Source organism: Phoca vitulina, unplaced genomic scaffold (genome assembly GCF_004348235.1).
Source record: "Phoca vitulina isolate PV1807 unplaced genomic scaffold, GSC_HSeal_1.0 scaffold22, whole genome shotgun sequence".
NCBI classification, from domain to species: Eukaryota; Metazoa; Chordata; class Mammalia; order Carnivora; family Phocidae; genus Phoca; species Phoca vitulina.
In genome coordinates, this window is record NW_022589725.1 from 25,883,914 (window position 1) to 25,905,208 (window position 21,295).

The 21,295-nt window shown below is 37.1% G+C and overlaps 1 protein-coding gene across 3 annotated transcripts in view; it reads right to left on the reverse strand.

Moving 5' to 3' along the window:
• SEL1L2 (SEL1L2 adaptor subunit of ERAD E3 ligase) overlaps nt 1-21,295 on the reverse strand; it is a 137,491-nt gene that overhangs the window by 107,226 nt on the left and 8,970 nt on the right. The window lies entirely within an intron of this gene.

The following is a 21,295-nucleotide window of genomic DNA, read 5'->3' on the forward strand; positions in this document are numbered from 1 at the left end:
TAAAATTGAAGATATTTTCTTTTTAACATTTCACTAAATCATTTCTTACTAAAAAACTTTCTACATAACTTTTAGAACTCTTAAGAATAATAGTGGAAAATAAATTTAAAGTTACCTGTAACATGGTACAAAATAATTCCTTCACGGATAATTTTTCAGATGTAACTTGACATCAGAGACAATCTAAATACTTTAATCAAGGATCTTGAAATTGAGTTAATATGAAAGAGTTCTACAAATAATAGACTAATTACAATAGCAGAAAACTTTCTGAGCTACAACTTAATTGAAATGTATCCATGTAAATAAATGTCATTTATTAATAAAGAATATTAAAACATAGAAGGAATATAATCTTTTATATATTTATACATGGATTCATATGTCAGAAAGATACTAAAAATTAATATAGTTGAATGATACAAATATCTGAGAAATGTAGGCTAGTATGATTACATCAGGTTTTGATATTTGAGAAAATAATTTTCATAAGCATTTTTTAACAAATCTTTTTGTAAAGAATAGAACATACATATTTATACCATATAGAATACATATATAGTCATTGGTATATTTCATTTTTACAAAGACTTAAAGTTTCTTAACTTACATATTCAGAAAAATAAGTCTTTGAAAACCTGATATAATAGGGTGTCACTTCATGGCTTGTCTACTACATTAGTAGGACTGATAAATTTTCAATTACTAAAAAAATTATTTGATGCACTGTAAAAATGACCCTACATATTTCCTGAAGTAAAACATGCATATATGTGATATGTTCACTTTATAGACTGAAGAATTTGACTCAAGACAAATATGGATAGTCAAAATTTTATATTTCCAAAAGTTGTGAGCTTATACTTTCAAGAGCAGGTTATGAATGTTTTAATGCTATCATTGATATTATATTTATTAATTTAAAATGTTTTATTCTTTCTCTCACTGATGAACTTTAGTATTTGGCCTCACAATTCTGTCTTTTCTGTTTGCTTTGTAAGCCAGACCTTATAGAACTGATTCCAGGTTCGATATTTAGTCCTCTGTCAAACTAGGAAAACAATTGGCAAATTCTAAATAAATATTCAACAACTTAATAGTGACAAATGCATTAATATAAAGCATATGAAAACATTTTAAAGATTATACATATTTCATAAAATTATATATTCTACAGGATTGCTTTTTTCAGGTTCAGGATGTAAAATAAATTATGCCAGAATAAGAATGTTATTGTAAATGAAACTTCCTTTATCCCAAGTTTGCCAAATGATCATTTTGGGGCCATGGATACTTATACTCATTATCAATCAATATAGCGTAATGGTCCACCATGTGGCTTTTGAGTTAAACAGGCCTGTATGCTAGTTCTGATTTTGTATCTGTTTCATTAATTTGTTATGGTAATCTAATAAGATAATCTATGTATTTAGTACAGTACTTAATATATATTTAGTGCTTAATAAATATAAGCTATACATATAATTATGATTGTGATTATTATAAAGAAGGCCTACTTCCTTAAAGGATTTAAGATGCCTTCAAGATAATAATATATTTAAATATATGTAAATTAGTATAATATGTAAATTAGAATAACAATATATTTAAATATATGTAAATTAGTATTTTAAAAGGACCATGGTGAAAAAGCATTATTAGAGACTTAATCAGAATTTATTAATGCTTTGTCTATAATATGACTTCTCTCTCAATTAAGGCATTTTCTTCAAAACAAATTACTTAGCCTAATTATATTTGTGTATTAGAAATCAGACAATGTGACTAATATTATAGCTACAGTGAATGTCTAGCAATTTTTAATCTCTATTATCACAACTAGAAAAAGTAAACTGGAAAAAGCAATGTGATTTGATATATTCCCATTGTTATACTCCCCAAAGTACACAGAATAAAATTAGAGTTAGTATGCACAGAAAATACACAGAACAAGAAGTACAAAGTGTCATGTGTATTAGAGCAAGAGGAGAAAATTATGGATATTAAGTGGAATAACATTTGTATTATACACTGGACCAGAAAATCAAGCTGTCAGTGGCCAGATATTAACATGAAAATTACAAGGCTAAAAGCAATTATCAAAGGTAGGGTAAGTGTAGATAAAAATGTATTAAAAGAATTAGCGAAATGGGAGGAGATGTAAGAATGTAACTGAAGGAACAACGTATTTAATAGCTTAAAACATAAAAAGAATATAAAAGTAGTTGGTCATTATTTCCAGCAGAATATGCACAACAACAAAAATATGTGTCTTTTCTAAACTTCAGGCTTTTAGGTTTTCACCTAAAGAAAATGAAGTTTTGATTGGCTACTGGGGAACAGATTCTGCTACCAACAGTATCTTGCACAAGGCTTTCTAGTAGGCTTTTAAATATCAATTGAGGAACACTGGTGATTGCTGGAGACCTGTTCCACTGTTTTATCACTTCCCTCTATGAGTACTGATATCAGAGGTCAGAACCAAGAGCCCAGAGGGTGTTGCCAAGAGCCAAGGAAAATAAAAGATTAGGGAACTACTCCAAGAGAGTAGAACAGGGCCCTCATCAAGGAACATTGCCTACCCCTGGAGCAGAGAAACCTGCCAACATGCACCTGGCTGGATTTCCAAATTGCCATGGACCAGTGACTGTTACACATGCCTCATTCCCCTTTTTTAGACAGCGGTGTCTAGTGTAGTGTGGTTTTCTATTTCTCCAATATACACTGGGTATATGAGGGAATGGAGGATAACTTGCCTTTTTATTTCATAGGTGTCTGAAACTAAGAACTATACTCAAGGAGTCTCACTGACATCTTGACCTGATGCAGATTATGAGATCATAGATTCTGAGCCTAATGCTATGACTGGATGAGTCTCGGGCAATATTAGAAGGGGGAGAATCACGTGATGTCAATCACTGGGGCCTGAAAGTAGACTGTGGTAGACTGTTACAATGGCCTCCATAAATCACAACTACCATGTTCATACCCCTTTACAATGTGACTTTGCCTAATTCTCCCATCAAGAGATGGAGACTATTTTCCCCACTCTTTCAATGGGCTGCCCCTGTAACTTGCTCTGACTAACAGAAATGTGGCAGATGACATTGTTCAACTTCTAAGACTAGTCCTTAATCCTTTCAGCCTCTTTTACCCTCTTGGAACAATGCCCTGAGATCACCACGCCCTTAAGAAGCCAGGGGTAATAGTGGAGAGAAGAGAGAGAGAGGCCCACCTGTCTCAACTGACCACCAGCTGAGTAAAGCTTCATGAGTGAGTCCAGGTGAGACCAGCAGAAAAATCACCCAGTCAACCCACAGAGAATTATGAGAAACAATAAATCATTGTTTCAAACCACTAAGTTTTGGGTTGTTATGCAGCAGTTGATGACTGAAAACCTGTCTGCTTCTTCAGCCAACTAGGACTCCTTGGATAGAAATCTCAATTCTCAGAAGCTACATTAGACCAGTAAATAATGCCAAAATAAATAATATATAATGTACTCATAGCATTGAGAGAAGATTTAGAAGAAAATAATATCCCAGAATATTTACTGTCTTGCTGACAATTCTTTTCAGATCCACTTTCTCATGAAAGGCTTGATATACACTAACTCCTGGCTTTACCCTTCATTTCCCCAATGTGGCTCATGTCCTTTCTTTCCAAGACATGTTTCATCTTCCTTTGAATGAACACTGGGACCTGATTAATGTGACTAAGATTCTGGGAAAAAAAAAAAAGCAGCACAAAACTCCCCAAAACACACAAAAAACCTCTGTGCTTTATGAAGGAATTTGCCTGGGGAGTTATAGGCAAATAAAATGTTTGCTTGTTTGTTCAAACAACATTTACAGTGGAACTAAACAGAAGTATTTTGTTGATTCTCCCATTCTAGTTCTCTAAAATGGTGCTTCATTCTTCATTACATGTAGTAATGGTATAAAAAATACTATTTGTTCCTTTCTGACCTTTCTTTCAGACTCTGTGCAGTACATTGGCTTCTGTGACTTTACACTATCCTGGATATCCTTCTTCCTTTCAAACCTCTATTTTAGAGTTCCTCTTTGGTTTTTATGTCTGCTAATGATTGTGTATTTCTCAATGCTCAGTCCTCACCTCTTCTTTTTGGCATGACCTAAGGGTTGAGCTGGGTCAGCAAGGATTTTGGAACGGACAGATGGTGAATGCAGGAGGTCAGGAACTACAAAAGGATAATGTACTCATTCCTGAACAGTCAGCCACTTAAGAAGTAAAGCTCTGAGAATTAAACTGTAATGACGGGAAAGCAGAATAACACAAGTCATAGGAGAACCTACAGAAGGAATCCAGGTTGGCAGAGGTGAGACAAGCGATGAGAGACAAACCTGGCAACAACAATGGTTCCAAAAACTGGGACTAAAATCATGGGAGCAGGTCAGGCCAGGGATAGAGGTGTGTAGATGAATCTAAGTCACCAGAAGTGGGTACACAATTGGGGAGATGTAGGAGTGAGAAGAGTGAGAGTTTGCACCCACAAGGTTCCATAGAAAATTCTGCCAAAGGGATTTCTGTAGGGGTGAGTTTTCAGTTTCCTGTGGAAAACACAGCATAAATCAGACCCTCATCATTTCATGCCTGCATTCTTATAACAGCCTCCTAACAGATTTAATCATGATTGCTCTAATTTTAATCTAATTTACATCTACCCTCAGAATAATTTTCCCTGAGTACTGTTTCCAGCAAGGCACACATCTGCTTAAAAACCCGTAAGTCCCTGTTGCTTACTGTATAAACACTAATTCCCTATGTTGACTTCCAGTTTCCTCTTCAGTCAGGCTTAAGTCCACATTTAGAAGTATTTTTCATATATCAGTAATCTGTTTCACTAGTTACTAATTACTATTTGAAAGTTTTCTTCTTTCCTTTTTAAATTTTAACAGTTTCTATTGAATGGACTAGACGTTATCTATTAAAATTTCCAATAAGAAACAACTATGATTTTAGGACATTTATTATTTTGGCTTGTGAGATACTTAGTTTTGGACATCATCAAGCCTGATGTTCAGAAATAACATTTCATATCTCCTTACTTAGCCATGTGACCTTGGATAAGTTATTTAACCTCTCTGAGCCTCAGTTTTCTAGAAAATGGGAATAGCAATACTATACCTATCTCTTGGAGTAGATGTGAAGACAGAATAAATTTAAAGTGTAGTGCTTGGTGTTTGTTAAATAGATGGCAGCTAAATAATAAATGTCAGTTCCCTTCTCTTCTCCAAAGGCCTACCTTTTAAAAGCAAGTGTTATTAGCATCTGTGAGAAAAGCACTTCTCTTATTGAGATAAAATTAAGGAACTATATGGTGTAAACCCTGGAAGAAGAATCTCCTACTGAATTTTACCTTCTTTGGCTTTTTCTCATTCTGATAACTGCCGCAACTACCTTCCCTTCAAATTCCTTTCCCTGATTACTCTTACTACATCTAAAACAGACTGGAATTCTCAAAATAGAGCTAATAATCCCACAGAAGTGCAAAGAAAATATAAAAGGCATAGACAGAGTCCATTATACACTGACAGTTCTGTGGTTCTATAATACCTCAACTGCATTCTTCCTGGTCCTGTCTCACTCCTTTTTCTGGAAGAATTTCGCATCTTTCTCACATGTCTGGGAAAAGTGTCATCTTTCCACTCCCTAGGGTTATTCTCCTTAACACCTGGATCTCTTTGTTATCAAGGGCAAGAATACAACTTCTAACTCTGCCACTTACCTAAGGCCCTCCTATTTTTTTTTAAAGATTTATTTATTTTAGAGAGAGAGAGAGAGATTGTGTATATGTGTATGTGTGTGTGCATGCGTGCATGTGTGTGCACATGAGAGGGAAAAAGGGAGAGGGAGAGAGAATTCCAAGCAGATTCCTTGCTAATCATAGAGCCTGATGTGGGCTTGATCCCGTGACCCTGAGATCACAACCTGAGCTGAAACCAAGAGTCAGCTGCTCAACTGCACCACCCTGGCATCCCTGGCCCTCCTATTCTGATGGATACAGCTTTTCTCTTCCCCAGGCCCCTGACAGGATTGGGGTGACATACATACTATTTTCCCTCAGATAAAGCTCCATCCTCTACATACTGATCACAGCTCAGACCTCAAGAGACCCATTTCAGTTATATAATAATTTTAACACCTATAAACTAAGAATTGCCCACATAGAAGGGAGCCATTCCATTCCACTCTCAACAAGAATAATTTATAGGGGCATGTGGGTGGCTCAGTCAGTTAAGCATCTGCCTTCGGCTTGGGTCATGATCCTGGAGTTCTGGGATCCAGCCTTGAGTTGGGCTCCCTGTTCAGTGGGGAGTCTGCTTCTCCCTCTCCCTCTGCTCCTCCCCCTGCTCGTGCTCTCTCTCTCTCTCGCTTACTCTCTCCTTCAAATAAATAAATAAAATCTTAAAAAAACAAGGATAATTTACAGTCATTACTTCTATATAATTAGACCAAATTTCGACATTATCAAAGTCTCTAAAGATATAAAGGAAATTATGATAAAAGAACTATACTAATGAAAATGTTAGCATATTGTAGTAACTTAGTAGACCAATAAATACATTTTGATGTATTATATATTTGGTAATAGACTAATGACTTAGTTATATTAATATAGTAATACAGATTTTTTTTTTTTAAGATTTGAGAGAGGGAGAGAGGGCACGGGGTTGGGGGGGGCGCAGAGGGAGAGGGAGAGAGAGTCTTAAGCAGATGGGGCTCAATCCCTGAGATCATGACCTGAGCGGAAACCAAGAGTTGGACACTTAACCAACTGCACTACCCAGGCGCCCCTACTATAGATTTTTTGAAAGTCTATAATTTAATGCTAATGTCTTGAAAGAATAAGTATTTTATAACTTTTGGTTCTCTCCTCCTCAACTTCCTTCTTCAAGTACAAAGACGGCAAAATTTTAAATATGAAAGTTACTAAGGGACAGGCTAACGGTGAGTGAATAGTTCTTTATTTTTATTTTTATGAGTTTTAATCTAATAGAGAAGGTTGAATAATTCTCAGTATTGCCAAAAGTGTTCCTTCCCGGAGTTTACAAATTACCTCCTATAGTGTGCAAGTAAAGAGCCTAACAGCAACCTTGAAGGATAGTTGGGTAATCCTGCATTGTACTTGGTATAGTGCCTAACACATAAAAAGTGCTTAATAAATTTTATTTTTATTATTAATTCTTGATAAGATGAGAAATAATTAGGGAGAAGTGCAAATTACAAGTGGGAAAACATGGTAGAACGTATTTGGTAATGTTGACTGATGATTTTTCCTGGTATTTTCTTCTACCCTCTGTCCTTTTCCCCATTTAGCCAGCGAGTTGCTTATTGCTTCAGAAAAGAGAGTGATGTGGCAGAAAGAAAGGGGTAAGTGTCTTCTTGGATGTTAGAAGAAAAAGAAAGGACCTATAACCTAGACAACAGAATAGATGTAGGAGAATACCTTATATATGATAGCAAGGTAATAGCAAGGCCTTCTCTGCCCTCTTTCCCAAATGAGAAAACATTCCCTGGACTAGGAGGGAGGAAAGAGCGGGAGAAATAGCAAAGACAAGTTCCCACTATTATAGCTTGAAATAGAAATTAAATTCCATTATTAAACAATTAAGAAAGTTATACTTTTTACACACTTGGGTTTGACTAAATTTTATAATGGATACATTAATTATTCAGTTAATTATAAAAAGTATGATGCAAGTGAAAAATATGATTTGTCCTATAGGAATAGGGCAATAAAACTTTTAAGTTTAGAGACACATATTGAGCAATTTTAATTGAAAGGCTATAACTGTGAGGTTGGTTGTTCTCAGTTAGGGTTTTGATGAAGATTGGAAACACTTAAGCTGCTTGTTTAGTTGTCACCAGTCTGTACTGAACTGGCTGAGATGTGACTGGATAGGCAGCAAGGTGGCCTGGATATATGGCTATCACCTCTAAGGTCCCAATGTCTCCAAACTAAATCATTATTGCTAATGTGCTGCCTCCCTAAGTCAGTTTCTCCTCTCTTATGTTCTGTCCCTGTGAAGGGGATCATCAGTCTCCCAAGTTCAATCATACATCATTTTTTACTTCATCCTATGCTAACATACCCATGGCCAAACATAACTTTCTTTTGTTTTTAAGTTGTAACTTCTGGTCCATTATCATTAGCCTAATCCAGGACTTTATGACATGACTCCTAGATCCTAAAATAGCCTAGCAAGTTCCAGTTCTCCATCTATTCTGATTCCATCACTAGACTACTGCTTATCAAAAGCCCATGCCAACTGGGAGTATGGTGTCATTCCCTTATTCAAGTTTCTTTAAGTGGCTGTTTCTTACCATGTCAAGTGAAAACTGAAGAAGCAGTTGGGATGTAGTGGATTGTGCACTGGGCTTGGAGTCAGAAGAGAGGGAACCAAATTCTAACTTTACTGCTTTCTAGCTATGTGACCTTCAGCAAGTCATAAAACATCTGAACCTGTGTTTTCATCCATTCAATAAGGAGAATTATTATCTTAAACCTAGGGTGTGGTTGTGAGTGGGGAGTGGGAGCAGTTGTACTTAGAATTTAATGAGATCGTGACTATGAAAATGACTGACATGGGCCAGGCATTTAGTAATGCTTCTTTTAGTTTCCTCTGCTTAGAAATATAAGGTTCTCAATGATCTGACCCTACTTTTTTAAACCAATTTGTTTTCCATTATACTCCACTCTTATTGAAGTGGTGGTATCCTGCCACCCCATATGTACGCTCCACTCATTCTTACACCCATGTCCTTTATTTGTGTACTTCTAATTTGGAATGTTTTCTCTTTCTTCCCTTAATATCCAAATTTTATTCAGCCTTTCAGCACATGTTTGTCATGTTTCAACACTGGGGCCTGGTGTGAGAATAGTTCCTGCCCTACAATAGATTTATAAAACGTATTTGTTAAAATGACTAAATACATTTCCCCCCTACCTGCAGGTTTTCCTAGATATTTCAGCCTTAAATAACCTCTCCCTTTTTGGAACTTCTTCAGGACTTGTGTTCTGTGTCATTCAGGTTAGCACCCAATCACATACTAAATTTTATTCTATGGATTGTAAGATCTCCAATTGCAAAGACAACTTCCCTGTTTTTTAAGTTCACCCATAGCACCCTGCATAATGTCTTAATTAAAACTGATGGTTGATTAAATACTTTTATTATAACGCAGCAAATAATTCTGCTCCTGGATCTAAAATTCAACCAAACTGCTTTTTAAGTTAGTACTGAAAACCTAGAATAAGAGAATCTCAGGTTTGGAATTGTCAAATTTAATTATATAGCCACAAAAACAATTTTTTAAAACAAAATAAGGGTTTTCCTCTTCAAAAAAACTTCTTTTTATTGCTGTGCTTAATCATTGCAAAAAGTCTGAATTAAGTGGTTCTATTCATGAAGTTATATTATTTTTTTAAATCTTTATATAAGATTCTGTTTTTCATAAACAACAATGACACGAGGGTAACATTATCATTCTTTTTTTTTTTTTTTCTAGCTGCACTAATAGATTTCTCATCCATTCTGCTCCACCATTACAATATTGCAAATTTGGGAATGGGCTAACAAGTCAGGAAATGACAGATGTTGGCAGGGATGCAGAGAAAGGGGAACTCTCCTACACTGTTGGTGGGAATGCAAGCTGGTGCAGCCACTCTGGAAAACAGTATGGAGGTTCCTCAAAAAGTTGAAAATAGAGTTACCATATGATCCAGCAATTGCACTAGTGGGTATTTACCCCAAAGATACAAATGTAGGGATCCGGTACGTGCATCCTGATGTTTATAGCAGCAATGTCCACAATAGCCAAACTGTGGAAAGAGCCAAGATGTCCATCGACAGATGAATGGATAAAAAAGATGTGGTATATATATAAAATGGAATATTATACAGCCATCAAAAGGAATGAAATGTTGCCATTTCCAACAACGTGGATGGAACTGAAGGGTGTTATGCTGAGCAAAATAAGTCAATCAGAGAAAGACATGTATCATATGACCTCACTGATATGAGGAATTCTTAATCTCAGGAAACAAATTGAGGGTTGCTGGAGTGTTGGGGGCTGGGAGGGATGGGGTGGCTGGGTGATAGACATTGGTGAGGGTATGTGCTATGGTGAGCACTGTGGATTGTGCAAGACTGTTGAATCACAGATCTGTACCTCTGAAACAAATAATATATTATATGTTTAAAAAAAAAAAAGAAAGCAGGAGGGGAAGAATGAAGGGGGGGAATCGGACGGGGAGATGAACCATGAGAGACGATGGACTCTGAAAAACAAACTGAGGGTTCTAGAGGGGAGGGGGGTGGGAGGATGGGTTAGCCTGGTGAGGGGTATTAAAGAGGGCACTTTCTGCATGGAGCACTCGGTGTTATATGCAAATAATGAATCATGGAACACTACCTCAAAAACTAATGATGTGATGTATGGTGATTAACATAACATAATAATAAAAAAACAAAACAAAACAAAAAAAACAGTGGTTAAATTTGGGAATGGGCTGACTGGGTTGAAGGTGCTTTTAAGTTCATGTTTGTAATGCATATGTAATTGATTGATCGAATCCAGAGAAGTAACTGATCAATTGCTTTTTGGGAACCTGATATAGATGATTTGTTTTGAGTATTATTAGAACCAGTTTTAAAGCAGGTTTAGAACTCTTGCAGCTTTTAGCTCTTATGTCTTTTCATTATCAGTGTCTCTCTGAAAGGTAAAGAAACATGAATTATCAGTGGAGCAAGATAATAGGATTCAGAAGTCTTCAATTCTAGAGTATTAATTCTCTTTGTAAATGGATGTAGTAATTGATCTTGGTGAAGGCATTTATGTTTACCATGTCTTGTCTTCTCTAGTGATCTAAATGTCTATGGCATTATATAGCATTACCTGAAATTACTACAGTATAACTTGGGGTGATTAAAAGTACTACTTAAATAATTAATGCAATGAGAATTAAAACTGACAGAAGTTTAGATATTTTATCTGGTACTACTGAGTTAATCAACCCAAGGAAATAACCATATAGAAAATCCCTTAGTTTTTGTATTTTGGTATATTTTCATAGAAATATAAAAATACATTTGTAGAATATTATGTATGTGATATAGTAGCTTTGATACTGTAAATACATGAGGTTCAACATTTATTGAATGTGGAGATAAGACATTAGTTTACGTGTAGGAATTCTTTGTTAATCCTTATATTCTTGAGGAGTTCTGACACGCTGTAAGATAAAATCCAGAATTTTAGGGTTGGAAGGGAGTCATCTCTACAATGATGTTACATTTAATCATTTAATGGATAGACATTTATAATGTTTTCAATTACTTTGCTATTGCAAATAATACTGTAATGGATAATCTTGAACATGTTTCCTGTGAAACATATGTAAGGGTTTGCCAAAGTAAACAATGAGAAATAGATTTGGTCACCTGAGAAGTAGTAGGCCCAATATAAATTTTAATAAATAGCAAATAGTCATTCCCAGAAAAACCACTCTGACTTACACTTCCACACATGGTTTATTAGAGTATGAATCTTTCCTCACCCTAACCAACATTTTTCAATTTTTGCACATGTATTGGGACAAACTGGTGTTTCCTTTTTTTTTTGTTTTTTTTAAAGATTTCATTCATTTATTTGAGAGAGAGAATGCACGGGAGAGCATGCATGAGTGGGGGGAGGGGCAGAGGGAGCAGGAGAAGCAGACTCCCCTCTGAGGAGGGAGCCCCAAGTGGGGCTAGATCCCAGGACCCTGAGATCATGACCCAACCTGAAGGCACACGCTTAACCAACTGAGCCTCCCAGGTGCCCTGGGATAAACTGGTATTTCACTGTTAATTTCCATTTGCATGATTACTGGCAAGGTCACATTTAGGAGCATTTGTATTTTCCTCTCCAAGGAATGGACTGTTAGATATTTTCCCCATCTTTCTTTAGGCTTTTTTTTTTTTTCTATTTTTTTTTTTCTTTTTTCTATTAGGCTTTTAAGAAAAGATCGTTAGGAGTTTTAAAATATATTCTGGATATTATTTGATTGGTGTTTATGTTATATATTTTTCAGTCTGTTGTTAGCCTTTTAACTGGTTATGGTATCCTTTGCAACAGAGTTGCTTTAAATTCAAATGTAGTCAAAACTACCTTTTTCTCACTTATAACCTGTGTGTATATGTGTGTGTTTGTGTGTGTGTCTTGTTCAAGGCCTTACCAATCACTTGAATATATATTTTCCTATATTTCCTTCAGCTATTTTTATAGTTTTCCTTTTACTGTTTATGTTTTTAGTCCATCTGGGCTCAGTTTTTTTGATTGGTATGAAGTGGAATCTGATTTTTTCTAATAAATAGACAATTTGACAATAACATTCATTATAGACCCATTGCATTTAGAAACCTCCTTTCAGGTACTAAATTCTCATTTGTACATTGTTTCATTTTTAAACTCTATTTTCTTGATGCATTTGTCTATTCTTCTGGCAATACCCTAATTACTGTAGATTTATAATTGCATATTTTACTATTTGTGCAAGAACTTCTTTGTGCAGATACACAAGCACCTACCCGCACACCTTTCTTTTTCCTCTTTTAAAAACTTATCTTGGGAGGGGTGCCTGGGTGGGTCAATCAGTTAAGCGTCCAACTCTTTATTTCAGCTCAGGTCATGATCTTGGGGTTGTCGGGGATTTGTCCCCTATCCCTCTGCTCCTCTCCCTTCTCTCTCTCTTAAATAAATAAATAAATAAATAAATAAATAAATAAATATCTTTGAAAAAATCCTATCTTGGGACTTCTAGTATAACTTCTTTCCTAGATGAATTTTAGAATAAGGTTGTCAGATTCATTTAAGAAACGTGTTGGTATTTTCACTGGATTGCATTGGATTTACCCGGCATATTTACAATATTGAGATTCACTTGGGTGTATAGCCTGAATTTATTCAGTTTTCTGTTTGATGCTCTTCAGAAAATTTTCATTCTCATATATGCCTTGTTTAATTTTTATTAAATTTATTCCTAGCTATTTTTAAATTTCTGTTGCTACTGTGAAAGGGATTTTTTTTTCAAGTTTTTATTTAAATTCCAGTTAACATACAGTGTAATATTAGTTTTAAGTGTAGGATTTAGCTATTCACCACTTACATACAACACCCAGCGCTCATCACAACAAATGCCCTCCTTAATACCCATCACTCATTTAACCCATCCCACCGCCCACCTCTCCTCCAGCAACTCTCAGTTTGTTCTCTATAGTTGAGAGTCTGTTTTCTGGTTTACCTCTCTTTTTCTGCCCCATATGTTCATCTGGTTTGTTTCTTAAATTCCACATATAAATGAAATTATATGGTGTTTGTCCCTCTCTGGCTTATTTTGCTTAGCATAATACTCTCTAGCTCCAACCACATTATTGCAAATGCCAAGATTTCATTCTTTTTTTGTGGCTGGGTAATATTCCATTGCATATATATATCACATCTTCTTTATCCATTCATCGGTTGATGGACATCTGGGCTCTCTCCATAATTTGACTATTGTTGATCATGCCGCTATAAACACTGGGGTGCATGTATCTCTTCGAGTTAGTAGTTTTTTATTCTTTGGGTAAATACCTAGTAGTGCAATTGCTGGATCATAGGGTAGTTCTATTTTTTTTTTTTTTAAAGATTTTATTTATTTCAAAGAGAGAGACAGCGAGAGAGGTAACACAAGCAGGGGGAGTGGGAGAGGGAGAAGCAGGCTTCCCGCTGAGCAGGGAGCCCAATATGGGGCTCCATCCCAGGACCCTGGGATCATGACCTGAGGCAAAGGCAGATGCTTAATGACTGAGCCACCCAGGCGCCCCAGGGTAGTTCTATTTTTAACTTTTTAAGGAAGCTTCATACTGTTTTCCAGAGTGGCTACACCAGTTTGCATTCCTACCAACAGTCTAAGAGGGTTCCCTTGTGAAAGGGATTTTTTTTCTTTAAAGATTTTATTTATTTATTTGACAGAGACACAGTGAGAAAAGGAACACAAGAAGGGGGAGTGGGAGAGGGGGAAGCAGACCTTCTGCTAAGCAGGGAGCCCGATGCAGGGCTTAATTCCAGGACCCTGGGATCACGACCTGAGCTGAAGACAGATGCTTAACGACTGAGCCACCCAGGCACCCCCTGAGCTGAAGACAGATGCTTAACGACTGAGCCACCCAGGCACCCCGTGAAAGGGATTTTTAAAAATGAATTTGATTGTTTTATTTTTTAAAATTAGAATAGGCATTTGCTTAGATTTATCATGTTTTGAAGGTTTCTTTGATTACCACTGATTTTTAGTGTTCCTCTTGAACTCATGTTTTATTTTGCTGGATTGTATTTTCTAGTCAATATTTCAGTTAGGATTTGTGGGTGATAAATTTTCTGAATCTATTCATGTTTGAAAATATCTTATTTTGCCATTACACTTGTTTTACAGTTTGTCAGATTATATAAATCTAGATTCAAAATCATTTCACCTCAGTACTTAGAAAATATTTCTCCAGTGTCTTTTTGTACCCAATATTGCTAATGAAGTTGAAGTCGACATGCTATTTTTCACCTTGTAAATAAGGTATTTTTTTTCTCTTTTTAAAAGATTTTATTTATTTACCTGAGAGAGAGCAAGAGAGAGCACAAGAAAGCACGAGAGAACACAGAAGGAGCACAGAGGCAAAGGGAGAAGCCAACTCACTGCTGAGCAGAGAGCCTGACACGGGGCTTGATCTTAGGACCCTAGGATCATGACCTGAGCCAAAGGCAGATGCTTAACTGACTGAGACACCCAGGTGCCCCTGTATTTTTTCTCTTTAGAAGCTTTAAGGATTTTCTGATTGTCCATAAAGTACTAAAATTTTACCCTCACTTTCTAGGAGTGCATCTTTTCTCAGTCTTCTTACTTAGCGCTTAGTGGAACTTAATCTAAAGACTCTAAAAAAAGGTCTTTTTAAGATCTGGGAAGTTTATTTATTTCTTGTTCTCAGTTCTTCATTTTCTCTTTCTGGTGACCCTATTATGTGAATTTGTAACTTTTGGATACATCCCCCATGTCCTTGAACCTTTATTTCATACGTGTCATTTCTCTGTCCATTTGCATTGTGCTTATAAGAGGATTTCTGTTTGATTTTTGAGCCTCTGAGTTGCTCTTCAGCTCTGTCAATGTTGGTATTCAGCTTTGAGGTTTTTATTTTTACTATCATATATTGCATTTCCAAAATAGCTCATCTTTTATGGCTACAATAACATCTCTAAATACATCTTATGATAATCATTTTATATTTTGAAGACCACAACCATCCCCTCTACTTGTTCTGTTTCCTCAGGTGTTATGGTGTGGGGTGTGTGTGTTTCCGTGTGTAGGCTGATGCTTTTCTTTCCTGTGGTGTCAGTTTTCCTCATGTTGGACTTGGATTTCCCCCTCTTAATCTGCCTCTGAATGCTATAACAATCACCTCAGCTTGCCACCAGTAACTTTGTGGGTGTTTCAGGATAAACTATCAGGATGTGACAGGACCTAGTCATCCAGGAATAGGTGCTCCCTCAGTATCACTAGCCATTTGCAGCAAAACTCTGCCAAAATCTGCCAAAATCTCTGCCAAAATGCCACCCCAAATCTCCCACCTCATGCCTTGTCTCCTTGTGAACTCGGATTGAGACCTAAAACGAAGTTGCTTTCCCATGGAGAGAGTATCAATTTGCTTTTGCCAGGTGCCTGGGGCAGTACCAAGTAGAGGACTATCTTAGATCTAGTACTAGGCTCAGCGTACCTGGGATTACCCAGGCTGTAAATCTCCAGGGAGGCTAGCCTGTGACTACAACTTCTCAGGAATGTATTTTTTCCTTTTCCTTTACTCTTTGTTCCACTAGATGTCAAGTCTCTGCAGATCCCTGGATTTAAGAAGGGGTGGATTTACTTCTGGGCTGCCTTTATCCTAAGAGTAGAGTATTTTACGGTCCTCGGTTAATGTTGAAAAGGTCTCCTATTAGACTCCTCACCTTGGACAGGTCTTGAGAATTAGATTCTGTTCTCCTTGCTTTGTGAGGCCACTAAAACCAAAGCCCAAGTTTGTCTGGCTCAGGGTAACAGCTGCTTTGATGTTCAGGTACAGGGCTGGGACCAAGGTGAGGCAAGTCCTGGCCCTGCTCAGATGTTCTGTGCTTGCTTCACTGGATTCTAGCAATTCCTTACATTTTTGTCTGGTAGTTCTTTACTGTCTTCTCAACTCTTTGTTTCATTTAAGAAGTTTGTATATTTTATGCACCATTTATTTTCAGTGGGAGGGTTGGACCAAATAACCTAGTGACCTAGCCTTTCATTACTAGAAATAAAAGTGCTGCCTTCTTTGCATATGGAGGTGGTGTTGAGGGGCATAGGAGTCAGACTGACAGGCTGAAGCTGCTGTTGTTTCCAACCAACAATCTTTTCTTTTTGCTTCAGGGATCCTTCCCTTTTTCCTGAGCCTACATGTACATCATATGTAACCATATTCTCTTTTGTACATTTTGGGGCAAAAGTTTCTTCTTTTAAGTCCATTCCATCTCCTATTTTGTCTCTTAAGTATTTATAATTTCTTTTTCATCCAGGGTATTCCTACTTGTTTTCTAGAGATGATGAATTGTATTTATTTATTTATTCATTTATTTGACAGAGAGAGAGAGAGTGAGAGCGCACAAACAGGGGGAGAGGGAGAGCAGGCTCCCTGCTCCACAGGGAGCCTGATGTGGGGCTGATCCCAGGACCCTAGGATCATGACCTGAGCTGAAGGCAGACGCTTAACTGGCAGAGCCACCCATGCGCCCCAATGAATTGTTTTTAAAAACTATCTTCTATCAGGGAAGATGAAGTGTGTATACTTTTTCCATTCTGGGAATATTCTCTTCAAGCCCAATGCTGTAATTTTGGCACCAAGTCTGTGAGGCAGACCTAAGACTTAAAGAAGTCTTAAGAAACCAGTTTTTCTTGCCTAGCGTATCTCCTTGGCTGATGAACTATATAAATACTATGTAAATAAAATTAGATGGCTACACTGAATAAATTGCAGATGCCAGTAAAATTATAAAATCAATGAAAAACTGATAAAATGCCACTGTTGGAGTTTATGTAATCATCATACTGCCAAAACAACTGGTTGAAAAATAATCAATCACCTAGCTGTTTGTTCTATACAGAAGTGAACATATGTATACTACATTTTGAAATGTTTGAATGATGGATTAAATTTTTTATTTTTCAGCTGGCTGCTTGGTAGCATGTTGAAATAGCCTGAGGCAAGTAAATATGATTATGAGGCAAAAACTTTGAGCAGTCCACTTTGTAGAACACTTAGACTTAGCATAACATACTAATACATATAAATACTAAAGACTTAGAATAACAAACAGGTGATACAGAGTGAAAACAAAACAAAACTTGATTCCCATTGGAGGATTCAGATCTTAACTAAACTCTGTACTTCAGGGTTTTGAAAATCTGTAAATTTAGACAAATAAGAATGTCTGCATGATCTACCCCACAGGTTTTGGGAATGTGTTTTACAAATTTTAAAGTGTTATAAGTGCTAATTTTAAAAATTGTTGACAATATGGTGAGGGAGTTAAAAATTAACTCAATTATGAGGCCATGATGCGTAAGAAAATAAAGGGGCAATGTGCTATGAGGAAGGGCTTGGAAAAGGTTTTTTTTTTTTTTTTTTTTTTTTTGGAGGAAGTAGAACTTGAGATGGACCTTAAAAGATGAGCAGGATGTTGTGCTGTAGACTTATGGTGGTGATGGGGAAGAAAATGGAAGGACACTACATTCCTGCAGACAGGCCATCATTGCAGACTGTTCATCTGCAGAGCAGACTGAGAAAGCCATGCAAGTGAGAGAGTTATGTAGGTATACTGAGTATCTGATAGTTTGAATTAGTTGAAATAGAATATGTATGTAACAGAGACAAAAAAGAAAGGAAGTTGGGATCTAAATGCATAGGATTTTGACTGCTGGACAATATGTTGGAATTTTATTCTGCATAAAGTAGGTGCTTGAAAATTATGATCAAGCCTGGGGTTTAGGAATATTATTTTTGGCAGTACTGTATTGTGAATAAGAGAGAAGAGTTAGAAGTGCAATCATGTAGATAAAAGATACTAAAATGAGACTCTAAATTGAGACATGAAAATGCATAGATGGGAGAAGCACTGTGGAATTGACAGGATTTGACAAAGGAATAAAGGAATTAATAATTGTAAAGGATTTGGAGATTCTGGCTTTGCAGAATGATCCTGTGGAATCAGTTTCACCACTCTGGGCCCCAGTCCTACATCTATAAAAAACATTAAATTAGATGCTACTTAGTGCATTATAACTGTATGATTATACAATTTTGAGGTTTTGTGCTTGAGAAGTAGTGGAGCAGGGAGGGATATTAATGCCATTAATAAGAGAAGAAACACAGAAGAGGAGCTAACTTTGAGACTGAATTTAAGACTTTTGCAGACCATATACTATTCATGATCATCATGCAGCTGACCTGCACATCTAAGATCAAGAGGAAGGTCTAGGATGCAAATACATATGTAAAAGAAGCTGGGGCTTGGAAGAGAGTAAGAGACATAGAATATGAAGAACAAGAGAGCCACACACTGAACTTTGGGCACAACATTTAAAGGGAGGGTTGAGAAAGGCAAGCCAGTGAGAGCCTAAGATTCTACATAGGTTCAGGGTAGAAAGAAGATGGTGAGTAGTGTCAAATGCTGCATAGAGGTTAAGTAGCAAGAACAGTGAGAGGCCACTGGATTAGTCATCAGTGGGTGATTGGTATTCTTTGAGACAGCAGTCTCAACGGGTGGGAAGTAGATCTTAGGATCACTCAGGAGCAGGTAGAGGGTTGTCACTGGCAGAGAGAATTCTTGGGGCAGGTATGTGACAAGAGAGACATATGAACCTTTGTATGGAGAAAATGGAGTAGAATTGGGAAGAGTGTCAGAAGAAGGCAGTTTCTCAAAGCAGCCTGAGTAATGGGAAATAAGGCTGTTGCATGGGCATTAATGGGTTCAGCGGTGGTGGGGGAGGGTTATGCCTCCAGCTTGAGGGCTGCCCTACCCCCACTGAGTGCTGTCCTACTGAATGGTTCCAAAGAGTAGTAGTAATTGTAGAAGTAGTAGTAGAATTGTAGAGTTGTAGAAACCTTTCAGATAAACCTAGGTTATGAAGAAAGAACCTTACATTGTTCAGGACAATTCACAAAGGAGAAATCAGCTTCCTTACTGATCCATAACATAACATAGCAATCAAATTTCTCTAGTAGTTAACAATCCCACCATAACACACTTGCTCTCTCCTGCTTCTCTTCAAGGAAAGATGCTCCAGATACTTGCAATATATTTCCCCCCCTTTTTAGAAGTATAATGTAAAAGAACTGAAAGGAAGCAAAGGTAACTTAGAACTCCTAAATTTCACAAGTTATTCAAAACAGCACTGGTAATAGCAAGCCTATTTATGAAGCAGTAAGATATATTCTGCTTGTACTGCTTAGGCTCAGTATCCTCTGCAACATGTCCAGGACTTGGCCTCTATGTGGCTCCTGTCTGGACCTGACAAGGAACTAGATATGGTTGCTAGACAATTGTTTTCTGAATTCTGGTTAGTTTGAGATCAATGAGCAACTTGCCTTTTTCAACTGGGATAGAGTTGCTGGGTGGGTGTCAGGGGAGAGAGTTGCTATAAACTTTGTTTCATTTTGTTTTATATTATTTTTTTTTCTAATTGTAGAACTTGTATGGTAATGAAGAATTACTACTAGAGAGAGATAGATAAGATAGGGAAACCTTGGATCCTGGATAATCTAGAGCCAGAATTTCTGGCAATGTCTTTTCTCTGCCTCAGTTATATACCCTATGCTACCCTAAATCAGAGGCTGGGTTGGTAGGGTGGAAAGAGAAAAAAAACACACTATTGATTTTACTTCCATTTTCTAAGCCACACTTTGGGATAAACTATTCATCTTTCTTTTTTTTTTTTTTAAAGATTTTATTTATTTTTATTTGAGAGAGAGAGAATGAGAGAGAGCGAGTACATGAGAGGGGGGAGGGTCAGAGGGAGAAGCATACTCCCTGCCGAGCAGGGAGCCCGATGCGGGACTCGATCCAGGGACTCCAGGATCATGACCTGAGCCGAAGGCAGTCGCTTAACCAACTGAGCCACCCAGGCGCCCAACTATTCATCTTTCCATCATCATCAACTACTTTATTCTGAGGATTTACCAAAAGGCAAAAAAAAAAAAAAAAAAAAAGAAAGAAAGAAAGGAAAAAATCTCAGTAACTCTTTTAGAACTTTCTCTAGGTGAATGCAGAGTCAGAAACAATCACATAGTTATGGCAGCTTCCTTCTCTCAATATTTTTATATAGGTGAAGTCAAAGTACATTGAGCATCAAGTGAAAAAAATGTGTAAAAAATATGCAAGTTTGCAAGGTATATTTGAGTGAAAAAAGGCAGACCTGTTTGTTTTGCCTAGAGAACTTGGGGTAGGAAGGCAGGAAAAGAAAAAATTAAGTGGGGTTAAAACCTGATTTTGTGTATGAATCTTAGGTCTTTTTGCACTAGCTTGTAAAGAAACTGTCTTCTCCCCTACTAACTATGTCCTTGGGTCTCTGTAGACCTGCAATCAAGAAATTATCTGTTGAAAACTCAAGTCTGACCCTGCAAAGTGCCATAATCCAGCAAGAACTCTGTAATTATCATCACTGTCTCTACTTTCTCTCCTCCTATTCACTCACATCAATATCAGGTTTTGTCCCTGCTTCTCTGATAAAACTGTCCTGGAAAGGTAAAGATTCCCAGCTATTAAATCTGGTGGTCACTTGTTGGACCTTACCTCACTCCCGCACTCTCTCTGGCATTTGGCATTATTGGACATGCCCATCTTCTCGGCACACTCTCGCTTTGGATTCTTATGTCACTATTCTCTCTAGCCTTATTATCCACCTACTCCTCTCAGTCCCCACTGCTATTGCTATAGTTAAGTCCTCATCGTGGCATCTCACTGTGGTTTTGATTAGCATTTTCTTTTTTTAAAAAAGATTTTATTTTATTTATTTATTTGAGAGAGAGAGAGTGAGAGAGAGAGCACAAGAGGGGGTAGGGTCAGAGGGAGAAGCAGACTCCCTGTCGAGCAGGGAGCCCAATGCGGAACTTGATCCCAGGACCTCGGGATCATGACCTGAGCCGAAGGCCGTTGCTTAACCAACTGAGCCACCCAGGCACCCTGATTAGCA